This window comes from Vulpes vulpes, unplaced genomic scaffold, assembly GCF_048418805.1.
Source record: "Vulpes vulpes isolate BD-2025 unplaced genomic scaffold, VulVul3 u000000702, whole genome shotgun sequence".
NCBI lineage: Eukaryota > Metazoa > Chordata > Mammalia > Carnivora > Canidae > Vulpes > Vulpes vulpes.
This window is the reverse complement of record NW_027325804.1, coordinates 1-9529: the sequence shown is the minus strand read 5'-3', so window position 1 is coordinate 9529 and position 9529 is coordinate 1.

Sequence of the window (9529 nt, the reverse complement as noted above, 5' to 3'; positions counted from 1 at the left end):
GGGTTAGGGTTAGGGTTAGGGTTAGGGTTAGGGTTAGGGTTAGGGTTAGGGTTAGGGTTAGGGTTAGGGTTAGGGTTAGGGTTAGGGTTAGGGTTAGGGTTAGGGTTAGGGTTAGGGTTAGGGTTAGGGTTAGGGTTAGGGTTAGGGTTAGGGTTAGGGTTAGGGTTAGGGTTAGGGTTAGGGTTAGGGTTAGGGTTAGGGTTAGGGTTAGGGTTAGGGTTAGGGTTAGGGTTAGGGTTAGGGTTAGGGTTAGGGTTAGGGTTAGGGTTAGGGTTAGGGTTAGGGTTAGGGTTAGGGTTAGGGTTAGGGTTAGGGTTAGGGTTAGGGTTAGGGTTAGGGTTAGGGTTAGGGTTAGGGTTAGGGTTAGGGTTAGGGTTAGGGTTAGGGTTAGGGTTAGGGTTAGGGTTAGGGTTAGGGTTAGGGTTAGGGTTAGGGTTAGGGTTAGGGTTAGGGTTAGGGTTAGGGTTAGGGTTAGGGTTAGGGTTAGGGTTAGGGTTAGGGTTAGGGTTAGGGTTAGGGTTAGGGTTAGGGTTAGGGTTAGGGTTAGGGTTAGGGTTAGGGTTAGGGTTAGGGTTAGGGTTAGGGTTAGGGTTAGGGTTAGGGTTAGGGTTAGGGTTAGGGTTAGGGTTAGGGTTAGGGTTAGGGTTAGGGTTAGGGTTAGGGTTAGGGTTAGGGTTAGGGTTAGGGTTAGGGTTAGGGTTAGGGTTAGGGTTAGGGTTAGGGTTAGGGTTAGGGTTAGGGTTAGGGTTAGGGTTAGGGTTAGGGTTAGGGTTAGGGTTAGGGTTAGGGTTAGGGTTAGGGTTAGGGTTAGGGTTAGGGTTAGGGTTAGGGTTAGGGTTAGGGTTAGGGTTAGGGTTAGGGTTAGGGTTAGGGTTAGGGTTAGGGTTAGGGTTAGGGTTAGGGTTAGGGTTAGGGTTAGGGTTAGGGTTAGGGTTAGGGTTAGGGTTAGGGTTAGGGTTAGGGTTAGGGTTAGGGTTAGGGTTAGGGTTAGGGTTAGGGTTAGGGTTAGGGTTAGGGTTAGGGTTAGGGTTAGGGTTAGGGTTAGGGTTAGGGTTAGGGTTAGGGTTAGGGTTAGGGTTAGGGTTAGGGTTAGGGTTAGGGTTAGGGTTAGGGTTAGGGTTAGGGTTAGGGTTAGGGTTAGGGTTAGGGTTAGGGTTAGGGTTAGGGTTAGGGTTAGGGTTAGGGTTAGGGTTAGGGTTAGGGTTAGGGTTAGGGTTAGGGTTAGGGTTAGGGTTAGGGTTAGGGTTAGGGTTAGGGTTAGGGTTAGGGTTAGGGTTAGGGTTAGGGTTAGGGTTAGGGTTAGGGTTAGGGTTAGGGTTAGGGTTAGGGTTAGGGTTAGGGTTAGGGTTAGGGTTAGGGTTAGGGTTAGGGTTAGGGTTAGGGTTAGGGTTAGGGTTAGGGTTAGGGTTAGGGTTAGGGTTAGGGTTAGGGTTAGGGTTAGGGTTAGGGTTAGGGTTAGGGTTAGGGTTAGGGTTAGGGTTAGGGTTAGGGTTAGGGTTAGGGTTAGGGTTAGGGTTAGGGTTAGGGTTAGGGTTAGGGTTAGGGTTAGGGTTAGGGTTAGGGTTAGGGTTAGGGTTAGGGTTAGGGTTAGGGTTAGGGTTAGGGTTAGGGTTAGGGTTAGGGTTAGGGTTAGGGTTAGGGTTAGGGTTAGGGTTAGGGTTAGGGTTAGGGTTAGGGTTAGGGTTAGGGTTAGGGTTAGGGTTAGGGTTAGGGTTAGGGTTAGGGTTAGGGTTAGGGTTAGGGTTAGGGTTAGGGTTAGGGTTAGGGTTAGGGTTAGGGTTAGGGTTAGGGTTAGGGTTAGGGTTAGGGTTAGGGTTAGGGTTAGGGTTAGGGTTAGGGTTAGGGTTAGGGTTAGGGTTAGGGTTAGGGTTAGGGTTAGGGTTAGGGTTAGGGTTAGGGTTAGGGTTAGGGTTAGGGTTAGGGTTAGGGTTAGGGTTAGGGTTAGGGTTAGGGTTAGGGTTAGGGTTAGGGTTAGGGTTAGGGTTAGGGTTAGGGTTAGGGTTAGGGTTAGGGTTAGGGTTAGGGTTAGGGTTAGGGTTAGGGTTAGGGTTAGGGTTAGGGTTAGGGTTAGGGTTAGGGTTAGGGTTAGGGTTAGGGTTAGGGTTAGGGTTAGGGTTAGGGTTAGGGTTAGGGTTAGGGTTAGGGTTAGGGTTAGGGTTAGGGTTAGGGTTAGGGTTAGGGTTAGGGTTAGGGTTAGGGTTAGGGTTAGGGTTAGGGTTAGGGTTAGGGTTAGGGTTAGGGTTAGGGTTAGGGTTAGGGTTAGGGTTAGGGTTAGGGTTAGGGTTAGGGTTAGGGTTAGGGTTAGGGTTAGGGTTAGGGTTAGGGTTAGGGTTAGGGTTAGGGTTAGGGTTAGGGTTAGGGTTAGGGTTAGGGTTAGGGTTAGGGTTAGGGTTAGGGTTAGGGTTAGGGTTAGGGTTAGGGTTAGGGTTAGGGTTAGGGTTAGGGTTAGGGTTAGGGTTAGGGTTAGGGTTAGGGTTAGGGTTAGGGTTAGGGTTAGGGTTAGGGTTAGGGTTAGGGTTAGGGTTAGGGTTAGGGTTAGGGTTAGGGTTAGGGTTAGGGTTAGGGTTAGGGTTAGGGTTAGGGTTAGGGTTAGGGTTAGGGTTAGGGTTAGGGTTAGGGTTAGGGTTAGGGTTAGGGTTAGGGTTAGGGTTAGGGTTAGGGTTAGGGTTAGGGTTAGGGTTAGGGTTAGGGTTAGGGTTAGGGTTAGGGTTAGGGTTAGGGTTAGGGTTAGGGTTAGGGTTAGGGTTAGGGTTAGGGTTAGGGTTAGGGTTAGGGTTAGGGTTAGGGTTAGGGTTAGGGTTAGGGTTAGGGTTAGGGTTAGGGTTAGGGTTAGGGTTAGGGTTAGGGTTAGGGTTAGGGTTAGGGTTAGGGTTAGGGTTAGGGTTAGGGTTAGGGTTAGGGTTAGGGTTAGGGTTAGGGTTAGGGTTAGGGTTAGGGTTAGGGTTAGGGTTAGGGTTAGGGTTAGGGTTAGGGTTAGGGTTAGGGTTAGGGTTAGGGTTAGGGTTAGGGTTAGGGTTAGGGTTAGGGTTAGGGTTAGGGTTAGGGTTAGGGTTAGGGTTAGGGTTAGGGTTAGGGTTAGGGTTAGGGTTAGGGTTAGGGTTAGGGTTAGGGTTAGGGTTAGGGTTAGGGTTAGGGTTAGGGTTAGGGTTAGGGTTAGGGTTAGGGTTAGGGTTAGGGTTAGGGTTAGGGTTAGGGTTAGGGTTAGGGTTAGGGTTAGGGTTAGGGTTAGGGTTAGGGTTAGGGTTAGGGTTAGGGTTAGGGTTAGGGTTAGGGTTAGGGTTAGGGTTAGGGTTAGGGTTAGGGTTAGGGTTAGGGTTAGGGTTAGGGTTAGGGTTAGGGTTAGGGTTAGGGTTAGGGTTAGGGTTAGGGTTAGGGTTAGGGTTAGGGTTAGGGTTAGGGTTAGGGTTAGGGTTAGGGTTAGGGTTAGGGTTAGGGTTAGGGTTAGGGTTAGGGTTAGGGTTAGGGTTAGGGTTAGGGTTAGGGTTAGGGTTAGGGTTAGGGTTAGGGTTAGGGTTAGGGTTAGGGTTAGGGTTAGGGTTAGGGTTAGGGTTAGGGTTAGGGTTAGGGTTAGGGTTAGGGTTAGGGTTAGGGTTAGGGTTAGGGTTAGGGTTAGGGTTAGGGTTAGGGTTAGGGTTAGGGTTAGGGTTAGGGTTAGGGTTAGGGTTAGGGTTAGGGTTAGGGTTAGGGTTAGGGTTAGGGTTAGGGTTAGGGTTAGGGTTAGGGTTAGGGTTAGGGTTAGGGTTAGGGTTAGGGTTAGGGTTAGGGTTAGGGTTAGGGTTAGGGTTAGGGTTAGGGTTAGGGTTAGGGTTAGGGTTAGGGTTAGGGTTAGGGTTAGGGTTAGGGTTAGGGTTAGGGTTAGGGTTAGGGTTAGGGTTAGGGTTAGGGTTAGGGTTAGGGTTAGGGTTAGGGTTAGGGTTAGGGTTAGGGTTAGGGTTAGGGTTAGGGTTAGGGTTAGGGTTAGGGTTAGGGTTAGGGTTAGGGTTAGGGTTAGGGTTAGGGTTAGGGTTAGGGTTAGGGTTAGGGTTAGGGTTAGGGTTAGGGTTAGGGTTAGGGTTAGGGTTAGGGTTAGGGTTAGGGTTAGGGTTAGGGTTAGGGTTAGGGTTAGGGTTAGGGTTAGGGTTAGGGTTAGGGTTAGGGTTAGGGTTAGGGTTAGGGTTAGGGTTAGGGTTAGGGTTAGGGTTAGGGTTAGGGTTAGGGTTAGGGTTAGGGTTAGGGTTAGGGTTAGGGTTAGGGTTAGGGTTAGGGTTAGGGTTAGGGTTAGGGTTAGGGTTAGGGTTAGGGTTAGGGTTAGGGTTAGGGTTAGGGTTAGGGTTAGGGTTAGGGTTAGGGTTAGGGTTAGGGTTAGGGTTAGGGTTAGGGTTAGGGTTAGGGTTAGGGTTAGGGTTAGGGTTAGGGTTAGGGTTAGGGTTAGGGTTAGGGTTAGGGTTAGGGTTAGGGTTAGGGTTAGGGTTAGGGTTAGGGTTAGGGTTAGGGTTAGGGTTAGGGTTAGGGTTAGGGTTAGGGTTAGGGTTAGGGTTAGGGTTAGGGTTAGGGTTAGGGTTAGGGTTAGGGTTAGGGTTAGGGTTAGGGTTAGGGTTAGGGTTAGGGTTAGGGTTAGGGTTAGGGTTAGGGTTAGGGTTAGGGTTAGGGTTAGGGTTAGGGTTAGGGTTAGGGTTAGGGTTAGGGTTAGGGTTAGGGTTAGGGTTAGGGTTAGGGTTAGGGTTAGGGTTAGGGTTAGGGTTAGGGTTAGGGTTAGGGTTAGGGTTAGGGTTAGGGTTAGGGTTAGGGTTAGGGTTAGGGTTAGGGTTAGGGTTAGGGTTAGGGTTAGGGTTAGGGTTAGGGTTAGGGTTAGGGTTAGGGTTAGGGTTAGGGTTAGGGTTAGGGTTAGGGTTAGGGTTAGGGTTAGGGTTAGGGTTAGGGTTAGGGTTAGGGTTAGGGTTAGGGTTAGGGTTAGGGTTAGGGTTAGGGTTAGGGTTAGGGTTAGGGTTAGGGTTAGGGTTAGGGTTAGGGTTAGGGTTAGGGTTAGGGTTAGGGTTAGGGTTAGGGTTAGGGTTAGGGTTAGGGTTAGGGTTAGGGTTAGGGTTAGGGTTAGGGTTAGGGTTAGGGTTAGGGTTAGGGTTAGGGTTAGGGTTAGGGTTAGGGTTAGGGTTAGGGTTAGGGTTAGGGTTAGGGTTAGGGTTAGGGTTAGGGTTAGGGTTAGGGTTAGGGTTAGGGTTAGGGTTAGGGTTAGGGTTAGGGTTAGGGTTAGGGTTAGGGTTAGGGTTAGGGTTAGGGTTAGGGTTAGGGTTAGGGTTAGGGTTAGGGTTAGGGTTAGGGTTAGGGTTAGGGTTAGGGTTAGGGTTAGGGTTAGGGTTAGGGTTAGGGTTAGGGTTAGGGTTAGGGTTAGGGTTAGGGTTAGGGTTAGGGTTAGGGTTAGGGTTAGGGTTAGGGTTAGGGTTAGGGTTAGGGTTAGGGTTAGGGTTAGGGTTAGGGTTAGGGTTAGGGTTAGGGTTAGGGTTAGGGTTAGGGTTAGGGTTAGGGTTAGGGTTAGGGTTAGGGTTAGGGTTAGGGTTAGGGTTAGGGTTAGGGTTAGGGTTAGGGTTAGGGTTAGGGTTAGGGTTAGGGTTAGGGTTAGGGTTAGGGTTAGGGTTAGGGTTAGGGTTAGGGTTAGGGTTAGGGTTAGGGTTAGGGTTAGGGTTAGGGTTAGGGTTAGGGTTAGGGTTAGGGTTAGGGTTAGGGTTAGGGTTAGGGTTAGGGTTAGGGTTAGGGTTAGGGTTAGGGTTAGGGTTAGGGTTAGGGTTAGGGTTAGGGTTAGGGTTAGGGTTAGGGTTAGGGTTAGGGTTAGGGTTAGGGTTAGGGTTAGGGTTAGGGTTAGGGTTAGGGTTAGGGTTAGGGTTAGGGTTAGGGTTAGGGTTAGGGTTAGGGTTAGGGTTAGGGTTAGGGTTAGGGTTAGGGTTAGGGTTAGGGTTAGGGTTAGGGTTAGGGTTAGGGTTAGGGTTAGGGTTAGGGTTAGGGTTAGGGTTAGGGTTAGGGTTAGGGTTAGGGTTAGGGTTAGGGTTAGGGTTAGGGTTAGGGTTAGGGTTAGGGTTAGGGTTAGGGTTAGGGTTAGGGTTAGGGTTAGGGTTAGGGTTAGGGTTAGGGTTAGGGTTAGGGTTAGGGTTAGGGTTAGGGTTAGGGTTAGGGTTAGGGTTAGGGTTAGGGTTAGGGTTAGGGTTAGGGTTAGGGTTAGGGTTAGGGTTAGGGTTAGGGTTAGGGTTAGGGTTAGGGTTAGGGTTAGGGTTAGGGTTAGGGTTAGGGTTAGGGTTAGGGTTAGGGTTAGGGTTAGGGTTAGGGTTAGGGTTAGGGTTAGGGTTAGGGTTAGGGTTAGGGTTAGGGTTAGGGTTAGGGTTAGGGTTAGGGTTAGGGTTAGGGTTAGGGTTAGGGTTAGGGTTAGGGTTAGGGTTAGGGTTAGGGTTAGGGTTAGGGTTAGGGTTAGGGTTAGGGTTAGGGTTAGGGTTAGGGTTAGGGTTAGGGTTAGGGTTAGGGTTAGGGTTAGGGTTAGGGTTAGGGTTAGGGTTAGGGTTAGGGTTAGGGTTAGGGTTAGGGTTAGGGTTAGGGTTAGGGTTAGGGTTAGGGTTAGGGTTAGGGTTAGGGTTAGGGTTAGGGTTAGGGTTAGGGTTAGGGTTAGGGTTAGGGTTAGGGTTAGGGTTAGGGTTAGGGTTAGGGTTAGGGTTAGGGTTAGGGTTAGGGTTAGGGTTAGGGTTAGGGTTAGGGTTAGGGTTAGGGTTAGGGTTAGGGTTAGGGTTAGGGTTAGGGTTAGGGTTAGGGTTAGGGTTAGGGTTAGGGTTAGGGTTAGGGTTAGGGTTAGGGTTAGGGTTAGGGTTAGGGTTAGGGTTAGGGTTAGGGTTAGGGTTAGGGTTAGGGTTAGGGTTAGGGTTAGGGTTAGGGTTAGGGTTAGGGTTAGGGTTAGGGTTAGGGTTAGGGTTAGGGTTAGGGTTAGGGTTAGGGTTAGGGTTAGGGTTAGGGTTAGGGTTAGGGTTAGGGTTAGGGTTAGGGTTAGGGTTAGGGTTAGGGTTAGGGTTAGGGTTAGGGTTAGGGTTAGGGTTAGGGTTAGGGTTAGGGTTAGGGTTAGGGTTAGGGTTAGGGTTAGGGTTAGGGTTAGGGTTAGGGTTAGGGTTAGGGTTAGGGTTAGGGTTAGGGTTAGGGTTAGGGTTAGGGTTAGGGTTAGGGTTAGGGTTAGGGTTAGGGTTAGGGTTAGGGTTAGGGTTAGGGTTAGGGTTAGGGTTAGGGTTAGGGTTAGGGTTAGGGTTAGGGTTAGGGTTAGGGTTAGGGTTAGGGTTAGGGTTAGGGTTAGGGTTAGGGTTAGGGTTAGGGTTAGGGTTAGGGTTAGGGTTAGGGTTAGGGTTAGGGTTAGGGTTAGGGTTAGGGTTAGGGTTAGGGTTAGGGTTAGGGTTAGGGTTAGGGTTAGGGTTAGGGTTAGGGTTAGGGTTAGGGTTAGGGTTAGGGTTAGGGTTAGGGTTAGGGTTAGGGTTAGGGTTAGGGTTAGGGTTAGGGTTAGGGTTAGGGTTAGGGTTAGGGTTAGGGTTAGGGTTAGGGTTAGGGTTAGGGTTAGGGTTAGGGTTAGGGTTAGGGTTAGGGTTAGGGTTAGGGTTAGGGTTAGGGTTAGGGTTAGGGTTAGGGTTAGGGTTAGGGTTAGGGTTAGGGTTAGGGTTAGGGTTAGGGTTAGGGTTAGGGTTAGGGTTAGGGTTAGGGTTAGGGTTAGGGTTAGGGTTAGGGTTAGGGTTAGGGTTAGGGTTAGGGTTAGGGTTAGGGTTAGGGTTAGGGTTAGGGTTAGGGTTAGGGTTAGGGTTAGGGTTAGGGTTAGGGTTAGGGTTAGGGTTAGGGTTAGGGTTAGGGTTAGGGTTAGGGTTAGGGTTAGGGTTAGGGTTAGGGTTAGGGTTAGGGTTAGGGTTAGGGTTAGGGTTAGGGTTAGGGTTAGGGTTAGGGTTAGGGTTAGGGTTAGGGTTAGGGTTAGGGTTAGGGTTAGGGTTAGGGTTAGGGTTAGGGTTAGGGTTAGGGTTAGGGTTAGGGTTAGGGTTAGGGTTAGGGTTAGGGTTAGGGTTAGGGTTAGGGTTAGGGTTAGGGTTAGGGTTAGGGTTAGGGTTAGGGTTAGGGTTAGGGTTAGGGTTAGGGTTAGGGTTAGGGTTAGGGTTAGGGTTAGGGTTAGGGTTAGGGTTAGGGTTAGGGTTAGGGTTAGGGTTAGGGTTAGGGTTAGGGTTAGGGTTAGGGTTAGGGTTAGGGTTAGGGTTAGGGTTAGGGTTAGGGTTAGGGTTAGGGTTAGGGTTAGGGTTAGGGTTAGGGTTAGGGTTAGGGTTAGGGTTAGGGTTAGGGTTAGGGTTAGGGTTAGGGTTAGGGTTAGGGTTAGGGTTAGGGTTAGGGTTAGGGTTAGGGTTAGGGTTAGGGTTAGGGTTAGGGTTAGGGTTAGGGTTAGGGTTAGGGTTAGGGTTAGGGTTAGGGTTAGGGTTAGGGTTAGGGTTAGGGTTAGGGTTAGGGTTAGGGTTAGGGTTAGGGTTAGGGTTAGGGTTAGGGTTAGGGTTAGGGTTAGGGTTAGGGTTAGGGTTAGGGTTAGGGTTAGGGTTAGGGTTAGGGTTAGGGTTAGGGTTAGGGTTAGGGTTAGGGTTAGGGTTAGGGTTAGGGTTAGGGTTAGGGTTAGGGTTAGGGTTAGGGTTAGGGTTAGGGTTAGGGTTAGGGTTAGGGTTAGGGTTAGGGTTAGGGTTAGGGTTAGGGTTAGGGTTAGGGTTAGGGTTAGGGTTAGGGTTAGGGTTAGGGTTAGGGTTAGGGTTAGGGTTAGGGTTAGGGTTAGGGTTAGGGTTAGGGTTAGGGTTAGGGTTAGGGTTAGGGTTAGGGTTAGGGTTAGGGTTAGGGTTAGGGTTAGGGTTAGGGTTAGGGTTGAGGGTTAGGGTTAGGGTTAGGGTTAGGGTTAGGGTTAGGGTTAGGGTTAGGGTTAGGGTTAGGGTTAGGGTTAGGGTTAGGGTTAGGGTTAGGGTTAGGGTTAGGGTTAGGGTTAGGGTTAGGGTTAGGGTTAGGGTTAGGGTTAGGGTTAGGGTTAGGGTTAGGGTTAGGGTTAGGGTTAGGGTTAGGGTTAGGGTTAGGGTTAGGGTTAGGGTTAGGGTTAGGGTTAGGGTTAGGGTTAGGGTTAGGGTTAGGGTTAGGGTTAGGGTTAGGGTTAGGGTTAGGGTTAGGGTTAGGGTTAGGGTTAGGGTTAGGGTTAGGGTTAGGGTTAGGGTTAGGGTTAGGGTTAGGGTTAGGGTTAGGGTTAGGGTTAGGGTTAGGGTTAGGGTTAGGGTTAGGGTTAGGGTTAGGGTTAGGGTTAGGGTTAGGGTTAGGGTTAGGGTTAGGGTTAGGGTTAGGGTTAGGGTTAGGGTTAGGGTTAGGGTTAGGGTTAGGGTTAGGGTTAGGGTTAGGGTTAGGGTTAGGGTTAGGGTTAGGGTTAGGGTTAGGGTTAGGGTTAGGGTTAGGGTTAGGGTTAGGGTTAGGGTTAGGGTTAGGGTTAGGGTTAGGGTTAGGGTTAGGGTTAGGGTTAGGGTTAGGGTTAGGGTTAGGGTTAGGGTTA